This window comes from Danio rerio, chromosome 23 (assembly GCF_052040795.2).
Source record: "Danio rerio strain M-AB ecotype USA chromosome 23, GRCz13ab, whole genome shotgun sequence".
Taxonomy (NCBI): domain Eukaryota; kingdom Metazoa; phylum Chordata; class Actinopteri; order Cypriniformes; family Danionidae; genus Danio; species Danio rerio.
Window position 1 is genome coordinate 28,887,701 of NC_141043.1, and position 26,776 is coordinate 28,914,476.

Sequence of the window (26,776 nt, forward strand, 5' to 3'; positions counted from 1 at the left end):
TCCAAACTCACTATAAATAGCCCGACTAGCATTACTCCCTAATTTAGTTTTTTTTGAAGAATCCAGCCCATCACCCCCTTTCCTCCTTGACCAGGGGGAGCTCTCGAGAACTACCTGATCTCATACCCCCTTACATGCTCATTGACCAGGCGGGAGCCCTGTTCTCAATTATCTTAGAGCTCAGGGTTCTCTCCTTCGACAGCATGCTAAACCTGCTATTATTATCAAGCAATATCTAAGTGTGAACTCTTGAATAATAATTATTATTATTATTATTATCATCATCATCATCATCATCATTATTCTATATTTATTAATATCCCTCATCTATATTTATTCCTTTTGTTCTGATAAAGATGCTTCTCACAAGTTCTTCACAGCTGTTCCCTCTTATACATGTAATCTGCATAATCGGAATAAATTAGCATACACTTTTTTTTGCTCTTGCTGTTGTACTTGGGTACTAAAGGTGCTTGTTTTAGCTTTTGCTGTGTAGAATTAGTTCAAATTAATTGAAACAATGATTATTCCTCAATCATGTCCTTGAGCACAGAAGAGCACATTGAATTGCAAAATGTAGGTCAAGAGACTCTCGCAGTGCTTTTGACCATCTGGTTATTAATTTATTTTCATGTTTATATAAAAGAATCCATCTCCACTTGGCTGCAAAAAGGTTCTCTAATTTGTTTTATGGCACTTATGTAGACTCTGTAGGACCTACACAGCCTGTAAATGATTATCACTATGCATGAAAAGCATTAACTCTTACAGTTCTTACTTTTTAGATTATTTTTATTATTATTATTATTATTATTATTATTATTATTATTATATATTATCATTGAAATATACAACTAATAATATTAATAATAATAATTACTATATTTTAATGATAATATATAGAAATATAATAAAATCAGATGTTTAGTTTTGTAATTCATTCATTCACTCATTTTCTTGTCGGCTTAGTCCCGTTAATAATCTGGGGTCGCCACAGCGGAATCGACCGCCAACTTATCCAGCATGTTTTTACGCAGCAGATGCCCTTCCAGCCGCAACCCATTTCTGGGAAATAGTTTTGTATTTGTTAGTGTAATATAATAATAATAATAATAATAATTTAATAACTATATTATTATTATTAGATTTATATTTTAATGATAATATATAGAAATATAATACAATTAAATATTTAGTTTTGTAATTGTTAGTGTAATATAATAATAATATTAATAATAATAATAATAATAATGATAATAATAATAATAATAATAATAATAATAATAATAAAAATAATAATATAAAAACTATATTATTATTAGATTTATATTTTAATGATAATATATAAAAATATAATGCAATTAAATATTTAGTTTTGTAATTGTTAGAGTTGTTGTTGTTGTTGTTGTTGTTGTTGTTATTATTATTATTATTGTTATTATTATTATTATTATTTTTATTATTATATTATTATTATTATCATTACTTCATATTTATAATAATAAGTATTATTAATTATAAGTAACCACATTTTACTTGGCGCAAACGTTTGTGCTCCTTCTGACAGCAACATTGCCTTAATCCGGTTATGGCAATTGGATTCACATGCTCACAAGCCGGTTAAATCACTAAAATATGATCAAATCCTGATATTAATTAGAATTTTCCATGTGCACGTAGACATGCTCGGTGTGGCTTTCATGTGCTTCTATGCGCTATGTCTAAAGCCGTTGGTCAGATTCATTCAGGCTGTCATTCACCATTTAAAAAGCTTCTCTCAGGATACGTTTGGCTTGTTTTCCTCTCTTCACAACTCAGAGCAAATCAAATCACTTTACGCCCACATCCTCCCTGATCTGTGGGAGAGAGGCGTGCTGCAGCTGTGTGGGATCCGTTCGCTGCGGAGAGAGAGAGAGAGAGAAAAAGAAGAGGCAGACAGAAAGACAGAGAATGAGAGGAGGCTCTCTCATAAACACCAGGATCACAGGACACCGCTTTCTGCTTCTTGCATGGACTAAAATAAAACTGCCTTTATTCGAGCCCTCGGAGAGCTTTGTAGCAGCATGTCATTATTGCTCGGAGTGTGTTCGGTGAGTAATTGAAACTGTGTGCGAGTTTGGATAATGGTTGTTAGCTTGAAGTGAGACTGGGTGAGAAAGGGTTAAGGATGGGGCAGCGTAAAGAGGAAACGTGCAGTGACAGGTGGTCTTTAAGACTTAACAGCTGTTCAGCTTCATTTGCTTGTCCGGGATGTTTCTTTTTAATTGCTGTCTGGGTTTTGGTGGGCATTGGGTGGAAGAGCTCGCCTACATGTGACTAAATCTTTAAAATGTTGGAAAATAATGTGTGTTACTGCTGGAGAAATTTCGATGTGAGGTCCATTTCTTTTCATACATGAATGCTGAACACCATGAAAGGGTATCGTTGGAGTGCCAGCGAGGATAAAATCCAATTTATCCCCGTATAATCATTGATCAGTGAACATGAAGTGAAACTTAGCCATACTTGCTAGATGCGAGACAACAAACCTCATTGGTTCTTGTGCATCAAGGAAACATTTCAAGCAAGCTTTTACAACACTGTTTGAATGCTCTAAACCTTGTTAGTTGATTGTTTATATGCAAATAAAAGGCTATAATGAATCTGCTGGGGCGACACGGTGGGTAAACGGCTTAGCAATGTCGCCTCACAACAAAAAGGTCGCCGGTTTGAGTCCCGACTGGGCCAGTTGACATTTCTTTTATTTATTTTTTTATTTTTAAGATTTATTTTTGGCCTTTTTGCCTTTATTAGATAGGACAGTATTTAGACAGGAAGTGAAGTTGGAGAGAGAGAAGGGGGTTGGGTAGGAAAATGTCCTCGATCCGGGAATCGAACACGGGACGCCCTGACGTGCTATTGCACCATATGTCGACGCGCTAACCACTAGGCTATTGCTCCGACCAGTTGACATTTCTGTGTGAAGTTTGTATGTTCTCCCCGTGTTCGTGTGTGTTTCCTCCGGGTGCTCCTGTTTCCCCCACAAGTCCGAAGACATGCTGTATAGGCGTATTATATAAACTAAAATTGGCCGTAGTGCATGTGTGTGAATGGATGTTTTCCAGTGCTGGTTTGCAGCTGTAAGGACATCCCCTGTGTAAAACATATGCTGGATAAGTTGTTGGTTCATTCCGCTGTGGTGAACCCTGGTGAATTGGGACTAAGCCGAAAAAGAATGAGTGAATAAATGAATCTGCTTACATGTAAAGCAATTGTGTCTCTTTAGAAAACTTGAAGGGACGCTCTTGGTTCTTTTGAATTTTAACATCTTTAAATTAAATGATTTTGCAAGATTAGGGCTGCGAGATAAATCAATCTTTTTTTTTTTGCAATTTGTGGAAAGCTGTGATTTGTCATGCACATCTTGTGAGTGAAGCATGGTTGTGTATTTACTAGTAAATCTTAAGCAAGTAAAAAAGTAAAGTAATAAGTAAATAAGTAATAAGTAGGCCCACACGAAATCTGTGCGCGCAGAATTCCGCCAATTTTTTGCCCATCATTGATTCTGTTTATTTACCTGAGCAAATGTGTGAATTTTATATTTATTCAGTTTTGAAATTAATTTCTGTAATATTATTGACTAATATGAAAATATATGATTTATTCACAATATAAGTAGTTTGTAAAGTAATATTTTCTGTCTTTTAGTAGATATATGCAGGGCTTTACATTAACACCCGCCAAATACGGGTAGATTTCAGCTCTGGCAGGTTAGACAGACACCTCCTGCCACTTTAGCTGGTTGGAAATAATTTTTTTAATTGTTGTTTTCTTAGAAGCAGGGTTCAACAATAAGCGTGGCCCATTGTTCGTGCAAATGTGATATTAGAATCGAGAAGCAGCACGACTGACATAAATAGCTGTGTTCACGCAAGCAAAAGAATGGTGAATAAAGAATGAGAGCATGATCACTCGCGCTAATAGCTGATGTGATGCGCGCTCCCGTTTCCTTGCGGAAAGCAACCGTGCCTAGAAGAAGAGCAACGTGTGCGATTGGTTCTCTTTAAAATAGACTGGACAAAGAGCGACGATCGTGCACCCACAGTCCTGCTGTTTTCAAGAGCTCAAGATTTAAAAAAAATTAAACATTCTTTTGTAAGCAGCGATCACTGCTTTCATTTTAATTACTCTTAGAAGAGATTATTAACAGGCCTAACATTAACCGTGCACATGATATATTTCACCTGCTTTCTTTTCCTTATACAGTTATTTTTGTTATTATGGTTTAATTATAATTTTTTACAATAACATTGCTTTAATGGAAGATCTCTGTGTAAAAGCCACATCCTTTCACTGAAGGATTTATTTTAAATCACTGAAATTGGGACATGAGTTTGGAGTAAAAACATCAGAATATTTGGTACAGTATATCCATATGCTTGAGGTTTTAACATTAGCAGCATTTTACTACAAAGGGCAGTAGTTCACTGAGAACCTATGCAAACAGATAGTCAATATCGCAAAATGATTATCTTTGATTTAAATATTGCATGATTTATATTGTTATTAGTTAGTTTGTCAGTGAACTATAGTAAACTCCAACTAAATCCACATGCAGTAGATTTCCTGATTACAGAACCTTTTCTGTAAGATCTTCTGACAAATATGCATGATAATATCATACAATTCACTATGCAGTCGTAGCAAAAATTTTGATTAAATAGACTATTTAAAATATATATTTGTGTTCTGCAACAAACTTTTGGGGAAGTACAAATCCAAACTTGTGAAAACGGATTTCTTTTTTTTGTGGGTGGCACCATTATGATTCCATATATAAAGCAAAAAAAGAAGCGAATTGAATCGCATGGCCATATGTGCTTAGATACGTAGTGCTACTTTACACAAGTGACATCGGCCTGACATGCATAATGCAGCGCTTTGTCATTTCAGTTGATCCTTTTGAAAGTAGATTTGTTTTGACAACCTGATCATCTCTATGCAAAACCTTTCAAAAACATTTTCTATTTTTAGTATCTTGCACCCAAGTAGAATTCACCAAAATGAAAAATGTCATCATTTACTCACCCTCATGTCCAAAACTGTAGGATCTTATGCGAAACCCAAATGAAGATACTTTGAGTAAACATTTTTATCAGAACATTGAAAATAAGTATGGTCCAAACAACAGAAACAGTGACACAATTTAACATTTTTAACGTAGTATGTTTATATGTAAACTATTCTTGTCTGTCGACACACCAGATGCTCAGAGGTACAGTGTTTCTAGTTCTGTGTATCGTCCTCTCTCTCTTTCCCTCCCTCACAGTCAGACCTCGGGTGCAGGAGAAGGACATAAACGACAAGGACAGACGTTCCACCTGCTTCCTGTTAAGGCCATGTGTTGTTTAATGCAAGAGCAGAACTGGATGTTTGTAGCAAGGTCCTGTCAAAGAGACAATATCCTGCCCTACAGAGGGATAGTTCAGCCAGAAATGAACAGTTTGTCATTATTTACTTGCCCTGCTGTGTCAATCCAAACTATGGTGTGTTTTTTTATATTTTACATGGATCTTTTCCTTAAGGTAATGTAACAATCTAAAGAATTTATGTTGCAGCTGTAATAACAGATGTAACCAATATGACGTCAAACTCGCCCATAAAATACTCAAGACATTTGATGTCAGATGTTATGACAGCAGTCTATTTTTCATTTTAAAGAGCTACAGCTGAGGAGAATATGTCAGTGACTTATATTTTAGTCTGTTTCGGAAACTTGGAATATGTAATGTTGAGTGAGTATTGACTATTTTTGGTGCTGTTATACTCATGTAATATATAGTAATGTTCTGAACAGGTTTTTTTTTGCCCTCAAGTTCGAGTCATTTGATTTTGAAAATCTACCGATCGATACTTCAATAATATATAAAAACAATAAAAAAAGAGAGAAGAAACAGATCCAGGATGTTCTTTATTTTTTATTTGATTCAAATAAAATATTTTTAACATTTCTGTGAGGTAGCTTAAACAATCAAGTAATATTTAACATAAATTCTTAACTTTTGGACTTAGTGCATAAAAAAATCTAATATAAAAACAAAGAGCACCTCAACTTAAAATGGCCGGCAGGCAATCCTAAGTTTACGTCTTACAGTTTGCTATGGCAATGTTGTCATCATCAACTTTATAATACCTCCATATATATCCATATCCATATATGATATATATATATATATGATATATGATATATATATATATGATATATGATATATGATATATATATATATGATATATATATGATATATATATATATATATATATATATATATATATATATATATATATATATATATATATATATATATATATATGATATATACACACACACACACACACACACACACACACATACATACATACATACACACATACATACATATATATATATATATATATATATATGTATACATACATATATATATATATATATATGTATGTATGTGTGTATGTATGTATGTATGTGTGTGTGTGTGTGTGTGTGTGTGTATATATCATATATATATATATATATATATATATATATATATATATATATATATATATATATATATATATATATATGATATATACACACACACACACACACACACACACACATACATACATACATACACACATACATACATATATATATATATATATATATATATATATATGTATACATACATATATATATATATATGTATATGTGTGTGTGTATGTATGTATATATATATATATATGTATACATATATATATATATATATATATATATATATATATATATATATATATATATATATATATATATATGTATACATATATATATATATATATATATATATATATATATATATATATATATATATATATGTATACATATATATATATATATATATATATATATATATATATATATATATATATATATATATATATATATATGTATACATATATATATATATATATATATATATATATATATATATGTATACATATATATATATATATATATATATATATATATATATATATATATATATATATATACATATATATATATATATATATATATATATATATATATATATATATATATATATATATATATATATATATATACATATACAATATTTTAAATATTACAATATTTTAAAACCCATGTGTGAACCCGTAAACAATGACAGAACTATTGTTTTCCTGATTCGCTTTACCATTGCTTGTAACACACAAAGATTTTTTTGTTTCTTTACATGTAAGGAGCTTGTTTATCATAGGCATTGTCTCTGTGCCTGTGTTTGTGCAGTTTAATAGCAGGGTGCAGAAGATGGCGAGCATATTTCAGCATGTGGCATTTGGTTTGGATAGGTACTGTAATTTGAGTGCAAACCATTCATTTTCCTAGCAGTGTGATTTATTTTTGGGAGGCATGCAACCTTTTGACTGCTTGAAGGAAAAGAGTTTTCCTTTCCATGAAGTGCTGTAAACCTTCAATCTTTAAAGGTTTGGGAACCATTTCATTGTCGTTACTCTTGTATAGTGTTTACCTTAAAGGTTACTTGTTTGTAGCAGTTGCCCAATGCAAAGCCTGCTTGATCACATTTTAAGTCACTGAAAATCTTTCCTTCTAACGTCACACTTAAATCTCATTTATTCATTGCTCAGGTGTAAGGATATCTTAAAAGTGTACTTTAATAAAAAGGTTTTGTGTGGTGATGGTGTTTAAACAGATCCATGAAAATGACTTAAGACTGTGTTATAGTAGTTTATAAAGAAAGACTGTCTACACTTTTTTTTCTTATCCACTATTTATGCATATATCTATATTCTGAACACGAAATCCACATGCTCATGCTGTTAGAGTTTTGAGAAAATCATGTTTTATTAATTTAAAGGAATCAGAGCAACATACATCATTAAATTTTTCAGTCTTTCTCTTTTGCTATATACTCACCAACACCCAAGTCTCAAGGCAGCTTTTTTTTTTTTTTTTTTTTTTTACAAATTTCAAGGTCTCAATCCAAACATAATTGTAAAGGAGATGATTATAATAATGGTAGATTTTTACTATGGTATTTTTACAGTGTAGATATACTGGCATTTTAGAAAAGGTAAAGAAGTTCTAAAACCTGTTTTCAGATATTTGCATTTTCCCAAAAGTTCCCAAAGGATACATTTTAGGGATTTGTCAGGAGGTATTTTTTTAAAATCAATGATGTTTAGCACCAATAACTTTTAATATAACTGACTTTTAACCTGGTGTAAAACGTCATTATTAGTAGTAAATTACAGTATTTTTAAAGGGTAGGTCCAGATTGCATTTTTAAGGCTTAGTTGTGTTTATAAGATGCCAAGCAATGTGTGCTCGTGCTTTATTTGTATTTGTAATTTGATTATATCTTACTTTGTTTATACACTGCTACTTAGTAACATGGAACGACTTTCATATTTCCTAGTTCCTCTGAATGGCCTACCTCAAAAGGCTATGATTGGTCAGCTAACGTAATGTGCTGTAATTCGTGCATCAGCTCCATGTCACCAGGAAAACTGTCACGCCTCTACTAGCATGCATGTTTACACTGTCGAGAGTAGCTGTTAGCCGTATCAGTTTGAGCCTGAATCAAACAGAAAATAAAAAGGACACAACTGAACCTCATGCGTCCTCTCTAAAATTTCATCTGACTTTCACATTTAATTGGAGTAAGCATATGTAAGTAATATGAAACGTTCACATATCTTTTGCGAGTTATTTAAAATGTAGACCGCAAGGAAAACTTCCACTTCAAGAGACACTGCATGCGCTGCTGAAGATTTACAGGGGTTTGACAGATAAATGTAAATTTGTTGCTAAATTGTTAATTGTGCCAAACAGCATTTCCCATGTTTACATCCTTGTTTTCATCCTTGCTAAAACATACCGTTAATGCTAGAAACTGCATGTAATAGATTGATTTTAACAAATATAAACACTTAAAGGTTGTGGCTCACAATACACAGCTTCTTCTATTTTGGTTGGAGCTGCTCCTTCTTTAAGAAGTTTTTAGTCGAATCCAGCACTAAACAGGGAGAGATTTTAGAAGCTCTCCTTTGTCAAATGCTAGCTATATACAGTTGAAGTCGGAATTATTAGCCCCTCTGAATTATTAGCGCCCCTGTTTATTTTTTTCCCCAATTTCTGTTTAATGGTGGGAAGATTGTTTCAGCACATTTCTAAACATAATAGTTTTAACAACTCATTTCTAATAGCTGATTTATTGTTTCTTTGCCATGATGACAGTAAATAATATTTTACTAGATATTTTTTAAGACACTTCTGTACAGCTTAAAGTGACATTTAAAGGCTTAACTAGGTTAATTAGGTTAACTAGGCAGGTTAGGGTAATTAGTCTAGTAATTCTATAACAATGGTTTGTTCTGTAGACTAACGAAAAAAAATTAGCTTAAAGGGGCTAATAATTTTGTCCCAAAAATGGTTTTTAAAAAAATTTAAAAACTGTTTTTATTCTAGCTGAAATAAAACATTAGACTTTCTCCAGAAGAAAAAAATATTATCAGACATACTGTAAAAATTTCCTTGCTCTATTAAACATAATTTTGGAAATATTTAAAAAAAAAAAAAAAAATGAAAAGGGGGCTTCAACTGTATATTTTTTTTATAATTACCTCGAACATAATTAAAATTAAATTGTAAGCACTTCTCTCTTTGTGTTGTCCTTTGGAAGCTCAAATACAGAAACAGAAGACGCTCTGTGAAAATAGCAGCATTTGGAAGGCATTTCAGCTTTCTCTGCTACAACATTACTGTGCTTCTGGCCACGCCCCTTCACTGCACAGGGTGTGTGCACATGGTTAATCTCACTAACCTGGATGCATTTTTTTGTAGTTCCCAAATTTCGTGCTCTGTAGGCTTTACCAAGCTAACTTTGTAAAAGCCAGTTTCTCCATTTGCATTGAATTTTGAGCATATTACATTCAGAGATGTTGTTTATATTCACACAGCTACATTACACATCAACAAAAATTTTAAATATGAAATCATAGTGGACCACCCCTTTAAGCATTAACTTTTAATTGTAATCAGTTTTAAGATGCTTTTTGTTTTTTCTTAGTTTTGGAGCTCGATGTTCAGTTTTCCGCAACCTATGTCTCATGAAAGAACGAGATTTAAAATGACGTGTGCATGGGTAAATAATGAAAGAATTTTTGTGGAGTGTGTTTTTAAATTTTTATTCCCACTCCATCATTCCCAGTCAAATAGACTCCCAGTTTTCATCCAAACAGCACCACCTGTTCATGACTCAGCAAAGATTCCTCCCTTCAGTCACTGTTGTCATGGTCTGTTGTGTGATTCATGGGGAAATCCTAAACTCTTTCAGCACACTCCCTCTGTCTCGCCTCCATGCTGTGAATTTAATTGGGGAGAGAGCCACATAAAAACAATAAGTGGTAATTATGCCTCCCAAACAAACAGCAGATTGATTCAGACATCTGATATGGTTGGCTCAGACAGAGATTTGAACTCTCTTACTTTGCAAATCATTTTGCCCTGCTCATTTTCTGTCTGGATGATTGACTGTGACGGTTGGCAGTAAACGGCATCATATGCGCTTGAATATTATTATAACGGCGGAAAACACATGCCATCTTTCATTGACACATAGCAGTTTTACTTCCTTTAAAGTGGTCTAAAAGAAAACCTCTGGTCTTTGCAGACAGGAAAATGCTTTGAGATCTTTTGAGAGGAATTCACAGTAAAGCTTTTTTGGTATTTCAGTTAGGGGTAGTACTCTTTTTTTTTTTTTTTTTTTTTTTTTTTAAAGGGATTGTTCACTCAGAAATTAAATATTTTGCTGAATTTTCTCACCCTCGGGTCATCCAAGATGTAGTTGACTTTTTTTCTTTCTTGAGTAAAATATTAACAATTATTTTAAGTTGGTATGATTCAGGAAATGCTACAGGCATTTTAAAGGCTTTACAAGTCAATGGCTATCAACTATAAATACAGCCAAAACTAAATTAATACCTGTGGTTTTGATAAAGCAGTTTTTTTTTTTAAACCAAAAAAAAAAGTGTATAAAGTAGCACATTTTTCAACACAACAAACATTATGTAAGATTTAATTTTTGAAACTTTTCAATTCAGAAATTAAATGTTACTCTTGCATCTTATTAAAAAGAAATGGCTTGCAACATAAAATTACTTAAGCTACATTTGCACTAAAAAGGGTATTTCCATTAAATGTCCATTTTATTTATATAGCAATATTAAACACAACCAAAGTTGACCAATGTGCCACACAAGATAAATCACGAAGAGAAAGATGCCAAATCAACAACCTAGATTCAACCTAGATTTAAAACAGACAGAGATGATATAGATCTAAAACTGAAGGGCAGAGCATTCCAGGACCAGCTACTGCGAAAGTCTGGTCACCCCTGCATTTCGGCCTCGACTTAGGAATACATAATAATCTCTGGTTTTTACAGAGACCGACCAGGCTAATGTTCAGTCAACAGATCTGAGAGATAAGAAGGTACCAAGACAAGACAAAAGTTTTAAAAGTGACACATTAATGAACAGGCAACCAGTGCAAAGCGTGCAGGACTGGTGTGATGTGGTCATTTTTTTTGGTACTGGTCAAAAGCCCTCCAGCAGCAGTAATTGTGATGGAGTTGTCTGACTAATCCCAAAATATAGTGAGTTACAGTAGTCCAACCTAGAAGTAATAAAAGCATGAATTATTTTTTCTAGAATCTGTTTATCAAATCCCAAGCTGTCATCAAAGATAACAGATTTTTTTACCCAAGGCTTCACAGAAAAGCTTGATTTTACTCTCATTAAATTCTAGAAAGTTCAGAGACAACCAGACTTTCACATCCGACAGGCAAGACATAAAAGTCTCCAACCCATTTGATCTTGGTTTTAAGGGCAGGTAAATTTGAGTGTCATCCACATAACAGTGGAAAGATGGACAATGTTTTTTAAAAAATTTTTTACCGCTTCAAAATGAAATACAGTAGTTACAATAAAGCTCAAAATGCATCCGCTATTTAAAAAGTAACAAAATAAACTTTATTTAAGCCTAGGTATGGGTAATATGGCCATTGTGGCTGGATCTTTGCGGTTGGGTCATATAATTTATCCGGATAAAGCAACGTTAAATTCCAACATTAGATCAGTAACAGTTCCATCAATTTGGGTGTCTTGTCTTCTACATTAACTGTCTTATCCATTACTCCTTGCCATGAGAAACGCAAGGTGTGGCACGCAGTTTCAAATGTTCGTTGGACAGTGAATGCTTGACTGAGAGCCCTGAATTATGCTTTTTTTTTTTTTTTTTTTTTTTTTTTGCCAGGTGTGTTTGTGCGTCCGTATTTGTTTTCATTTCAAAGAGCGCATCCTCTGCAATGTTGTTTTTATATTTCTGACAAATGTGGGGGAAACTATGGGAGCCCAGACGGAGCGTCACGTGTTGGGGTGAAAACTGATTTTCCATTCAAACGATTGACATAAACTTCACACACTTGAGTTAATCAATAAAATCGATTTATCACCCAGCCTATTTAAGCCTTTTTTCAACAAAATCATCTCACTTACTCTCTCATATAATATTATAAATGTATATCTAAAGTATTATAGTGTATATTTCTACATATTGCAGAAAATCTACGTATTGCAGTTTTTTCCCTGTAAGATGCTAATGTAGATGATAATAATTGTATATAAAGTATGCAAGAACATAAACCACAATCTCTTTCCTCTTTATCTTCATCAAATCTGCATCAGCTGCCAAGGTTGGTGTGCTTGTTCCATAATAATGAGGCAAACCACCCGTGCCAGGCAAATAATGTTAGGATGGTGTTGGATGTGGGTGCTGTGGAATTATTAAAGAAGGATTTGTGTCTTTGTGTGTCGGCTCTAAAGTTCAGCGGGCCTGAACCACCGTTAACATTTGACTCGGTCTCCCCGCAGTATCCTCATTATTATTTAATATTTGCTCTGATATCAAAAGGGCTGATAGGCCACACTGGGAAATGAAGCCCATCAACTCGTGCATTAGTAAAGAGCCGGCGGTTTCGCACCTTCATCTCCCTGAGCCTTTTTAAATGCTAACACTTTGTTTCATGAAATGACACCAAAATACTCGCTCCGTTAAAAGGGCCCCTGCATGTGAACGAAAACCCTCCCAACATCAGGGAAAGAAAATGGCTTTAATCTCGAATCGGCTATCGCTTACAAATCTTCGCTTAATTGCTTTTTAGTGGCTTTTGAAAATCGCTGGGTTGTGAAGTGGCTGCTCTTCATTCGCCACCCAGAGAGCTCAAAGGGTTTCAATGACAAGAGACTAACTTCCTTTTTTTTTTTTGCCTGCCCGCAAAACATTCTGCATTAGCTTTGCAATTCTTGTCTGGATCCTCCGCACGGATGGAGTGGCGGCGGTGCTGTTGGCCATCGCAGTGAGTCACGTGTGGGTGACACCGCTATCTCATCCACAAGTGTAGCGTGACTGCAGGTCTGGCAGATTCTCTTCTGGCTCTTTCCACAGTGTTCATGCCACCTCCATGACCAATATGGCCATTACAGTATTCACAGCTAGCTTGTTTTACATGCAATCTGCCTTTGGTAATAAAAAGAGTGCACTTATAGGATTTTTTTGGACATCTGGTGTATGCCAACAGAAATTTAAAAAGGTTTGTGTGTCTTAAAATAGTATCATGATATATGTGGTATTCACCTTGATGTATTTGGGTTTGCTTGTTTGTGTTTATCTAATGGCAATTCCCTGCACTCTGAAATGAATTGGGAAATCAATATTTGGGGTACAAGAGAAATGAAATATTGTGAATGTAATATGGGATAGAGAGACTGTCACATTGTGGAGCTTTGATACAATTAAGTTAATAAATGTGTTAGGGGTTCACAGTGAAGTGTGACATTTATGCTCTTGATCTCATGGGCTATATGCATGTAAATGAAAATAAACTCCACTCCACCAGTGCATATTTTTATTGGCTGGTGACATCAGATTAAAGATTAGTTCTTGATTATTATTCTTATTTTATAGGGGAGTAGTGTTAGTGGAGTGTAGTATTTTAGTAATATTCACAATAACATCATAATTACTCATTTATAGCCATTGAATTGTTAAAAAAATAGTATGAATGTGGCCTTTAAAAAGTGAGGTAGAAAGCGTTTTTGGTGTAGACTTTCAAACCATTTTCATTCTGAAATTAGTTTTGCAAAAACAGTTACTCCTTGAAAAACCAATTAGCAAGTAGAAAACAATTAACATGAACCTTTTACATTTATTTAACAATTTAGATCATGCTGAAGATTTTCAGCTTTGTGATGATAATATGGAACTACTTAAATTTCAACAGTGTGATATATCAAATTAATAATATCAAATTTTTTTTTTTTTTTATAATCTGAGAAGTTGAGTATTAAAATTAAAGACAGACATGCTAAAGACATGCTAAACTACATTTCCCAATTGTTTTACAATTGTGGTTGATCTATCATTTTCAAATAAATGGGAGATTAAAATAGGATGCTTGTCAAATTTGAAATGGAGCTCTTAAAGACACTGTGATAATCTAAAAAACATTCTACTTCTATTGTTGTAATTTTACACCGTAATAAATACTGGGTTCAAAACAATTCACTGATCTTATCCAAACACAAATACATTAAGTTAACTTAATTGTTTTTAAAAATTTAAGTGGATTGAACAAGAAACAATTAAGTCGTCCCCCCCAAAACTCAAGAATTTAGTTAATTCAGCTCATTTTAAATAGGTAATTATTTTAAATTGGTTTTACAAGCAGCTAAAATAAGTATATATGAATAAGCAGCTAATATGGTTATATAGGTATTTTATTAGATTTTAATAATATTAAAAATTATAATAACAATAGTAATTAATATTTATTTATTATAAATAAATATAATGATTAATATTATTTATTATTATTGTTTTAACAACAATTAATATTTTTTTATTATTAATATTCTTAATAATTGTTGTTGTTAATAATAATTATAATAATAATAATAATAATAATAATAATAATAATAATTGTTATAATAATATTTATAATAATAATAAACAATCATTTTAATTATTATTGTTGTTGTTGTTGTTATTTTTACATTTTGGGGTGACCCTCATTACCATTCAAGATGACCCTTATTTTCCACAAAAGGTAATTACGACTAAAGGTCCATCCTCCTATCTTATCTGCAGTAGATGCTTAATGTACCAGCATAGTTTTCTGGCGGTGGGCTCATAACCTTTTCCTGGAGATGCTGAACATGTGCCGGGAAATGTTACAGTATGCTGATAAGAGGCCGTGAAAGTGCAGCTGAAGTGCTTGGGGACCGTAAAGTTGGCATTTAAAAAGTCATGATAGCACAAAATGCTCGCTCTGTGAAAGAAGGTGACCGGTGCTGGAAAGAAAATGGAAATTCAAGCAGTGGCTCTTTTGATGTTGCTTGAGAAAAATAGATGTGGACACAAAGCAGAGCCCTTCAAAAGGAGGAAGGATACGGAGGACGACAGCAAACGCATTTTGAATTGTGAGAATTTTTTTTCTAGTTGAAACCAATGCCAAACAAAAGAGAAGTGAAAAGAGAGAGAAAAAAAAAACGATGCATGCTCGATGGTAGCTTGGGTGTTTTCTTTCCCCCTTCTCAACCCAGCAGTCAGTTACGTCATGTGAACACAAAGAGTGTGTTCGTTCAGAAGAGCTGTGGCTCATCTGAGTAAATAGAGGAGTGCTGGAGCTGGTGCACTTATCTGGAGAGCAGCTAAATGTGCTTGGTTGCTTTAGACAGGCTGGAGTCTATTCAGCTTGATTAGATGTAGCTCAGTGCTGTCCAGAAACTCTTCACTGATAAAGACAAAATATGGTACTTTTTTTTAAAGCTTGCTTCATTCTTTGGGAGCTATTATATAAACTTTGTTCTTCTGCCCAAAACTGGGGCTTTAAGCGTAGTATTGGCAGACTCCTTCATATTAAATTCCTTTTGAAATAGGGCTTTTTTTTTTGCAGTCCCCTTTGGGTGTTTCTACCCCATGCATATTTGGGATTTTTTTTCAATAAGGAGTCACTGTATTAAATTGTTGTTGGCAGCAACATTTTAATACAAAGTTCTGTCTTGATACTCTATTGTTAAACTAATTTGCTCCTATATCATCAACTATATGATGAAGGTGATTGATTGCTGTCATCTTAACAGCCAATGGGCTTGCGTCTCAGCATTTTAAATGCCTTTGTTGTTTTTTGCTAGGAATATGCATAGTGTTTTTGAAACCCCTCCTCCACCCCAGCTTCACTTGTTTTGATCTGCCACAGGGGTTACATACAGTTGAAGTCAGAATTATTAGTCCCCCTGACTTATTAGAACCCTAGTTTATTTTTTCCCCAATTTCTGTTTAACCGAGATCAGTTTTTTTTTAACACATTTCTAAACATAATTGTTTTAATAACTCATTTCTAATAACAGATTTATTTTATCTTTGCTATGATGACAGTAAATGATATTTTACTAGATATTTATCAAGACACATCTATACAGCTTAAAGATACATTTAAAAGCTTAACTAGGTTAATTAGGTTAACCAGGCAGGTTAGGGTAATTAGGCAACTAATTGTATAACGATCGTTTGTTCTGTAGGCTTTAAAAAAAATTTAGCTTAAAGGGGCTAATAATTTTGTCCTTAAAATGATGTTTACAAAATTAATAACTGCTTTTATTCTGGCTGAAATAAAACAAATAAGACTTTCTACAAAAGAAAAAATATTATCAGACATACTGTGAAAATTTCCTTGCCCTGTTAAACATAATTTGGGAAATATTTGTAAAAAAAAATCAAAGGGGGGCTAATAATTCTGACTTCAACTGTATATAGTATGTTTGCAGCAGCAGTTCTCAGACTGGCATTATACTGGCAGTAGCAAGTCTTGGGACTTGGTTTGCTATAATAATAAAAGCAGCAGCAGTGTAGCAGATCTATGCCGCAAGACTAAACAGATTCACACTGCCTTATACAAATTTATTACCATACTAAATCTCTGATAATTGTCATGACAGAAGTGTGGTTATCAGGTTTCTCTTTCAGATGATCCATCCAAAATCGCATACTTCCCTGGGAAAAACAATATGTGCACAGAGTAGTATGTCCAAATCCATAGTATGTAATAATGGCGGGATTCTGTAGTGTGGTGTGCAATGAACACTTAAGTGTCCATGAGGCCACACAAGATAATTTATAAATGGGACTTGATGCATATAATGATAAATGGCATTAGTAGTATGTCAGAATTCTATTCATACTACTCCTTTTCATAATATTCACGGTTATGACAAATTCAAATTCAATTTGTAAAAGTGGTATGGGGCTGCACATTGGCACAGTGGGTAGCACATTCGCATCACAGCAAGAAGGTCACTGGTTTAAGTCTCTGCTGGGTCAGTTGCTGTTTCTGTGTGGAGTTTGCATGTTCTCCCTGTATTCCTCCGGGTGCTCCGGTTTCCCCCAAAAGTCCAAAGACATGTGGTTTAGGTGTATTGAGTAAGCTACAATGTCCGTAGTGTTTGTGTGTGTGTGTGTAGATGTTTCCCAGTGATGGGTTGCAGCTGGAAGGGTGGTTCATTCTACTGTGGCGACCCCATATTAATAAAGGGACTAAGCCGAAAATTGATGAATAAGTGGTATGAGATTTAATAAGGAGAAAAAAATATTTTATTATAAATAGATTTTTCTTTTCAATTTGAAATCTTGTTTTTTTTTCGTTTATTAAGTTATTCAATTAATTTATTTTATTTGCTCAATTATTCGTGTTTTAATTTTGAAACTTGTTCATTTTTGTCCGTTTATTCATTTGTTTATACTTTCATTTGTTGTTTTCTTCAACAGTTTTAGTCATTTAGTAGCTCATATATTGGTTTATTTGTTCATTTCTTTATTATGAAGTTAATACATTTTTGTGTCCATTAATATTTCGTCATCATCACATCTCAAATTTGTTTAACCCCACATTTAGATTTTTGATTTCAAAATGTTGGTTCACTGTTTTGTTCAGTAATATGTTCATCCAAAATCAAAATGGGTTATTGTGTGTGTAAATGTGCACTGTTAAGTCCAACAATTAGAAGATTGTTTTGTACGTTCTATGCAGACATATCAACCCTCCCATATTTTACAATTTTATCCCGCTATCATCCCGTGAATGTATTTTCCTGTTTTTCTCTTATATTTTAATCTTTCTATGAAGGGTGGGAATAAACATCATAGAGCTAATCCTGCAAATAAGCAATCTCTTACTGCCAAACCCCTAGGGGATGCCCCTTGCTGTTAAATGTGAATCTGTTCTGTGCTTTCATTTTATTTAGGCATGAAAACACTATGATAAAAAAATATGGCAGAATCTCCTTTCCATTACAGGTGTCGTCAGGAATTTGAAGAGCATCCTAAGTTGTAGCTGGGTGACGTGGACAGATAGTAATGTTGCCGCCGCTGTGCATACTCCTAGAAAACAAACGTGATGTATCATTCTTGCGATTCTTAGCCAGTCTCCGACATTCATTCTGAGCCAACACAACGTTTTACAACTTAAAAATATAAACCAAACATAAACAACTTTGATGTTTGCTCTTTGTAAAGGACTATACTAGTAGGGCTTTCAGTAAATGTTCAAATGTTTCATTAAGGGCCTCTGTTTGTTTGGTATATTCTGCAGTCACCAACACATAATATGTTTTCATTAAGCTCAGAGGCACAGTGTCCCGGTAGAGTTGTAGCAGTAGACTCGTATCCTCCACTGGGCTCTCAGGCCTTTGTTCATAATATCAGTGAGAGCTCCTGTTACACTGTGTTCAGCAGATGCCCATTCATCTGTCGACGGCCGCAAGGATAGAGGGCTATAAATGAAACCGATTTGCTTTTGCAGGTGTACTGATTCACACCACGTTCATGCAATAATAGGGTCCCAAAACTGTACTGTGCCCCTTTATATGATTAGACCAACACTGTGACACAGAAAACAAAGACACTTTTTTCTTCTCCGTTATTGAGTGAGCTCATGTTACAGTAGCTTTAATGAGATTGGTTGGATGCAATAGATGAAAACAGGATCCAGTGGCACACAGGTGATCTGACTGAAGATCAAGTATCTAGTGAACTTTTAGTCTCATGCTTTTACGGTTCATCTCCTGCTGCCGAGGAGTAAAGGTTTCTCGTCTCAAGGGTCTCATCTTCCTTATCCAGTTCCGGACTATACAGAAGAGGCTCTTTATTGACTGAGCAGTTTGCTTAGAGTGGGCCGCATACACTTTTAGGCAGGGACTGATAGAGGAAGTCAAGCAGTTATGAACGAAAAAGTATTTAAGGCATCCGTGTTATTGTTTATATTGCATACGTCAACACACCCTGTGACCGTTCTGACGGATTAGGGAGTGCCGGAGAATCATTCAATATGTATTCCTCTTGGTTTCTACACTTGAAAGCCATAGATGAGCATATTTGTCTATGAAGTGTATTAGCTTATGGTCTGGGGTAATGATATTAACCTCAAAGTCATTTTATTTCCTTTTGAGTGTGCATTCCTGGCCTGCACTGCTCTGGATTGACACTTTGCTTTTCATGGAAGTGTTGTTCCCTCTGGAGGCTACTGAATCAAGATGTTTGTGGTCTAGAATGGCTTTCCATCTAGGCTGTAATGTAGATAATTAAGAAAAATTAACCGAAGGGCCATACTGTTTATTGTGTGGCGCAGACTTCATAAACTGAAGAAAGTGACATCATTTATAAAGAAAGTGTTGAGTGTATTAGGCAATGCAAGTTTATTTATTTAGCACATTTCATACACAATGGTAATTCAAAGTTCTTTACGTAAACAAGAATAAAAGAAGCAAGTATATGAAATAAAACAACAAAGAATACAAATGAATAAAAACAAATTATTATTATTTTTTAAAGGTTTTAAATTAATGAAAAAGAAAGAAATAGAATTCATTGAATGAGAGACAGTCTATTTGTCAGACATAGCACAGTGCTCGTTCAATACAGCTAAACAGATTTGTTTAAGTCTTGATTTGAAAGTGCCTAATGTTGGAGCACATCTGATCATTTCTGGAAGCTGATTACAGCAGCTGGGGGCACAGTAGCTGAAGACGGATTCACTCTGCTTTGACTGAACTCTGGTAATTTTTAATTTACTTGGTCCTAATGATTTGAGTCATCTGTTAGATTTGTATTCAGTGAGCATATCTGTAATGTATTGAGATCCTATAGGCCAATTTGTGATTTATAGACCAGTAGTAATACTCTAAAATCTATTCTGAATGTAACTGGGAGCCAGTGTAAAGACCTGAGGACTGGTGTGATGTGCTCTGATTTTCTGGTTCTGGTTAGAATTTTGGCAGCAGCGTTTTGGATGAGCTGCAACTGTCTGACTGTCTTGTTGGGAAGGCCAGTGAGGAGTCCATTACAGTAATCCATCCTGCTGGTGATAAAAGCATGAACAAGTTTTTCTAAGTTCTCACTGAAAACAAAGCATCTAATTCTAGCAATGTTTTTAAGATGATATTCTGATTTAGCTACTTCTTTAACTACTGAAACTTACATCTGACTCCAGAACCACAAATTTATTCAAGCAAATATAGTAGAAAACGGTTATTTGACACTTATTTGCTGTGTATGAGCCTTTTAATTATAGTTTTAGTGGTTTTGAAAGGGTTCGTTAACCATTAACATTTTTAATCACTGACTCACCATTGTTATTTCAAACTCTTGTTGTTGTTGTTGTTAATTTAAGAGAGAATTTTTGACCCTCTACTAAAGGCTTTTTTCTGGTGCTTCATTAGGGGTTTCAAAATAAATTCATAATATTAATAGAGTAGAGCCTTTAATTAGAGTTTAATTAGAGAAACAATTGTTTATATACTTTGTTTTGTATTTGCATATATAATATGGATACATTAGTTTATATTTTTAAGAATATTTTTGAACAATAGATGGGGGAGAAGTCTGATTTGAGTATTATTTTTTATTCGTGTTAAAAATGATTGGAAGTGATTTTTTGAATGAGAAAAGGTGTGTGTGTGTGTGTGTGTGTGTGTGTGTGTGTGTGTGTGTGTGTGTGTGTGTGTGTGTGTGTGTGTGTGTGTGTGTGTGTGTGTGTGTGTGTGTGTGTGTGTGTGTGTGTGTGTGTGTGTGTGTGTGTGTGTGTGTGTGTGTGTGTGTGTGTGTGTTTAAATTGGAGTGCAACGTGTGTAAATTATTTCTGTTATGATTTGACTTTCCACTCACTGTGGAGTAGCTGCAGATGGGCCAAGTTGCTTAATATGGAAAATGTTTTGAAATGTCAGCATTGCTCTTGGCTGTCCTGTCAAAAATGTTGATAGTTGCTGAATGAGTCGTGTGGTAAGTTTTCATGATTTATCTGACTTGACTAAAATACAAAATGTGCATTTTAAAAGATTAGTTTACTCTAAAAATTCAATTTATTTTAGAATGAACAATTAAAGTTGAGGGAATTATTTAGCCAATGATTGGCTAATTCATTAAGAAGTCAAAGCATGAGCTGGTGTGAGAATTAGCATCGTTTTGAACACAACTGTGCCAAAATAAAGTTTGCTTGAGCTTTGTATGAACTAAAATGCGTGCCAAAGTAGACTTCCAGTAATGTTTGTTTTGGCTGGTAGACATCTTTAAACTAGCACTGGTCCATGTCATTGACGTAGTAGATGTAGGTGAGGTTCTTGGGCTTGGTCTTCTTTAACATGGAAAACCTCTCCAGTTCATTTCTTCTGTTCAGTCAGTCCAGCTCATATTTCTTGAGAAACTGAGACTGAAAAGTTAATTGAAAAAGGAAAATAAAAAAGGAAGCATGATTGAAGCAATCTGCTGAATAAAGTGCTATATAAATAAACATGACTGTTGTAACATTGCAGAGCTTGTACAACTATATTCACATCACTATCACACTGATATATTCTGACCACTATAATTAGTTGTGTTTTTGTTATTGTGAGGAAAACATTGATGTATGTTTTAGGCATGGGACGATAATCGTTTTTAAGGTATATCACAGTTTGAAAAGTCGAGGTTTTTATTTTAGTTTTTTTTTTTTGTTTGTTTGTTTTTGTTTTTTTTTAGGACAAAAGTATCTCAGCAAAAAAGAAATCCAAAGATGCAGTTTTAAATTGTAAAGAAATCTGTTTTTGACGCTAATAAAAACAGCAGACATCATGGATTTACTTGGATTATTTAGCCTGACATGTTTATTGTTGTAAAATATCTTAAATGTATCTGAAAATAAGTCGTATTGTGTTTAAAGGATGAATTTTTTTTGTTTTTTACCCAGTCATTTAAAAAAAAGAATATGTTTTAGTGCAGTAATTTACAATACCATAAAACTGTGATATTTTTATCCAAGGTTATCATATTTTCAGAATCTTATACCGGCCCATGCCTAGTATGTTTGCTAACATCAAACTAACATTCTGCATTGGTATGATCACTAAAAGCAAACTACTATTCTAAAGATTAACAGAGCAGTTAAGTGAAAACCTTAAAATGTTAACCCTAAAATGAGGGAAACTATGGGTTTTCTATTTCAGAATGGGAGGTATGTCAATCCCAAGCAATCAGGCTTACCCTGCTTGCTTGGGATTGACATACCTCCCATTCTTCAAGTCTGTTTATAAAAGGGCGGTAATTTATACACAAATTCTGTTACTATGGTAACTTGGTTTGTTAAACTAACCTGTTCAGGGGCAGGTTCACTTTGGCAAACCCAGAGTTACTTTCAGTCTCACCCCTTTTTACAAAATATTTTTGTAAAATGTTTTGAATTAAAAAAAAAAAATCATAATATCAGAGCTTCATTGATTGCTTCGTTGCTTTTCATAGTCATGGTGCATGCACTAAACTCAGTTAACCGACTCAGAGTTGATTGAACTTACTTATTCAGCTGTTCTGCAACCAAAAACTTAGGAGTTGTCTGTCTCAGGGTAAGTCAAGTTAAAGTTTTTACTAGAAGTTGGTTTAGCCTTCCAGGTATTTCTTTTTTTTTTTTTTACCCTTTAATAAAGAACAAAGTACTTGGCTGTGAAAATATCGGGTCTATTGCTTTTCTTTTTAGAAACCCATCAATTTTGCAAAGAATGCTTGGACTTGAACTTGAACTTTTTGCAAATATTTGCTAGACTTTTTTTGATCTTCTTCAGTACTTTTTGTCATTTTGGAGCTCAATAGTCCATGTTTCCAAAAATAAAATATTAATCATAAATCCATACCCTGGGTTGAGTAAATGAATGACTATTTGCATTTCTGGTTGAACTTTTATTTAATGTTACCTGACCAGTGACTGACTTTATGAACTAGTCTGCCGCCTGAGCTGCTGGATTTCATTCTCCTGATGAGATCTAATATCCCAATGATTTGTCCAAATATGGAGATGAGACATGAGTTTCTGCACTCAGTGGGCTGTGCAGACTGTTTAGACACTGGACATATCCAAACATCTAGTGAGACTAAAAAAGTGACTCTTTTTTTTTTTTTTTTTTTTTTTTTACTGCATTTCTCATCTTGTTGATGTGGTTTGTAGTTATTATTTAAAGTCCAAATCTGAATTTGTAGTTTAATTCAGCAAATGCAAATGAAGTTTGTGGTTTTGCAAAGATTCCACAAGAACTGCAGGCTCAGGGCGATCTGTTCTGTTTTCCCCCTGTGTTTTGTTGATATTCTGGGATTTGTACACACACCTGCGCCATTTGTCCTGTGACGTTGCCCACAGCTGCTGTTGACTCCCGTTTCCTCCCACCGGCCATCAGCAAGATTTGTTTCAGTGGGATGGGTCACATGGAAGGGAAATATATCAAATTACCTTTAGTGAGTCACAGTGTGACTTTATTGTAATGAAGTTTGGGAGAGTAAATGGAAAGTAACTGAACACTGTACATATGAGCCAAGCAAAGCAACAGTCCCCTTCATTGCCTTAGTTAAATATACTCCCTAAATATAGAAACTTCAGGATTCCCAGGCTGAAGCACTATATATTGGCCACTTGATATCATAAAGATGGAAATGGATGGTAAAAAAAAACTTTGTTTTAAATTATTAATTTCTAATGTTAAAAAATGTATATAAACAATAATGACAGAGTATTTAAGTTGTATTTAGTATTTATAATTATAATGTTATTAATAATAATAATTATAATATTAGTACTGAACTTTGTGAAGATGGAAATCTTCTGTGACTGCAACAGTGATATCAATAATATTGAGGGTAAAAAAACACACCACATCTGTCCTGTCTTCTGTGTTAGTGATCATGTCCATTTTCCAGCATTCCAAAATGGGAAGGCATCAATGCACATTCAAATCCTTACTTCACTTCTGGTTTCAGGAGATCCTTTTTTCTAATCAAATTCCGAGGGCAGCATAGATATATCCTTCATTGCCTATGATGTATCACATTTTTTTTGCATTCAGTTTCTGACAGCTGAACTAAAAAATAAATAAATAAAGGTGGCACCTTTAAGGATGTCAATGTGTCTGAAATAATATTTTTCACCAACTTTTTACATTTTTGATGCTATTTCTGACAAGTTACTATTGTAGTAAGCACATATCCTCTTGCTTATGACCAGAGCTCTGTCTATTTTGTTATATATAAAATCTTCATGCTGTCTGTTTAAAATACTTTTTACAAGATGTCTTCGTGCAAAAACACTACTCCCAGAGTCACTGTCTGACTGGGCAGCAAGGCAACAAGTCTGCAGCCTAAAGCCCCTGGGTATTCACACGGTGTCATGGGGAGTCATAAACGACAAACGGGTGTCGTGACGCAAGATTAAATCATTTCATGTTGTGTAATGTGACAGTTTACGACAATCGATGCCATGTCTGCGATGTCTCACGACACCATTGCAGAAAGTCTAGCATGTTGAATTCTTTTCCCGATCTTCACGAAGAGTGCAGATTTATTTACGTGGTCGCAACTAGTTTGAGTTCTCTCAGCCTTCCAACCAAGTTTGTTTGTCTGGGAATCTTTAATCTGGGAACACGTTCAGTGCTGCTAATACATTGTAAAAGCCTATCTTGCTTATTCAAATTACTTGATTAAACTAATTAAATTGAAACTTACTGGCAATGGATGATTTTGTCATTAAAAATAAAAAGTTTAGTACAAGTTTGTCTAAAAATGCGAATATTTCACTTTATTTTATTTAGGTTAGATTTTATTTTATTTAACAAACCAGTTTGTGCTTTGGAGCTGAAGCATATAGCAAACTGGTTTCACCTCAGATGTTCTTCGTTATTTTTGTTTTTGTAGTAGATAACTGATGATTTATTCTGCTTTGTGAAAAATAAGTATTTTATTAATGCCTACTGTAATTAATTATTGTATCACAAATTGTCATATATTTGCAATTTTTTTAATATCTAAGGATTATGTCTTGAGCATCTAATTTTTTCCTTGCCACTGATGTGCTTTCATTTTCTCTGTCTCACTCACGGAAATTTCAGGCAAGGGAGTTTTTAATAAGCAACACATGGCTTGAAAATATACATGTAAATTTAAAAGAAAATATCTTAATATTAAAATGGAAACGTATGTTTGATTCTACCAATGTCATAATGAATGCCCTTAAATAATTTAGCCTATTTTCAGCAAGCATGAGTGTTTATTGATTGACATAAGATTAAAAAAAACCATTGAAATTAATAATAAGAAATACTGTGATGGCAATATTTTGTGACTGCTTTGGGAAATAACGCTCGTAGTAGACATCATGGGATGACTCATTGTGAAAGAATGTGTGATCTGGTACATTACCCACAACAAGACAAGATTTTATTAGGATAAAATCGCATAATCTGACTTAGTGACTTTCGTATTTGACAATAAAAATGGTGTGATCTGACCGGGGCTTAACTGTTATGTTTACTGCTTAACATTTTTGTGGACATGGAGATTTTTCTTGATTTTGTAATGAATATGGCAGCTAAACCTATGGGTGTTACCCTAATGGGCATTACAATGTCCACTACGTATTGGATCTGGTCCAGTACATCATCGTGATAAAGACTGCAGCGAGGACATCTTGGATAGTTGGCTAAATATGAAATGTAATTCACCCTCAAGTTATTCTAAACTTGTAATTCAAGTATTTCTTTGTTGAACACAAAAGAAGATTCAAAAAGAAAATTAAAGACATTTTGATAGCCAGTACTTGTTTACTTTCATAGTAGGAAAATACATGTATAGTAGACATTGTTGATATGACCAACTGTCTAGTTACCAATGCCAAAATGATTCCAAATGACTTATTTTGGTTTCATCAGAATAAAGAAAATCATTCAGGTTTGGATCAGATTGATAACCATCCCTTTGAACTTGTCAACTTTTTTGTGGAAACTCATTATTATGTGCATTCTTCAATAGATCAGCTTAGCTTGTGTCTTGTAAGAGAAGATGTTCTTAAAATATCCTCACTGACTTTGTGTAACACTTTCTGTAGTTCGTCTCTTCTCTGGGGAGTTGGACTCTCTGCAGGCCACTGTTCCAAATTCTTCATCAGCTGCTGCGACCGCAGCTTGACCTCTACTAACTTGGGTCACAGCAATAGAAAAATAAGTCCTCTGCCTGTACATACAAGTACTAGTAATGAGATTAGGCAGGGAACAGGTTGATGTTTAGAGAACGAGCCAGTAAAGTTTACATGAAAGTGAATTTGGC

At 33.9% G+C, this 26,776-nt stretch overlaps 1 protein-coding gene across 4 annotated transcripts in view; it reads left to right on the plus strand.

Moving 5' to 3' along the window:
• The window catches only part of pkig (protein kinase (cAMP-dependent, catalytic) inhibitor gamma), a 54,599-nt gene that overhangs the window by 13,200 nt on the left and 14,623 nt on the right, over positions 1 to 26,776 (plus strand). Inside the window, exon 1 of one of the 4 annotated variants that reach the window (XM_087305642.1) lies at positions 1,914 to 2,090. The gene's annotated coding sequence lies outside the window, so the exon portion shown is untranslated. 4 annotated transcript variants of the gene reach the window in all.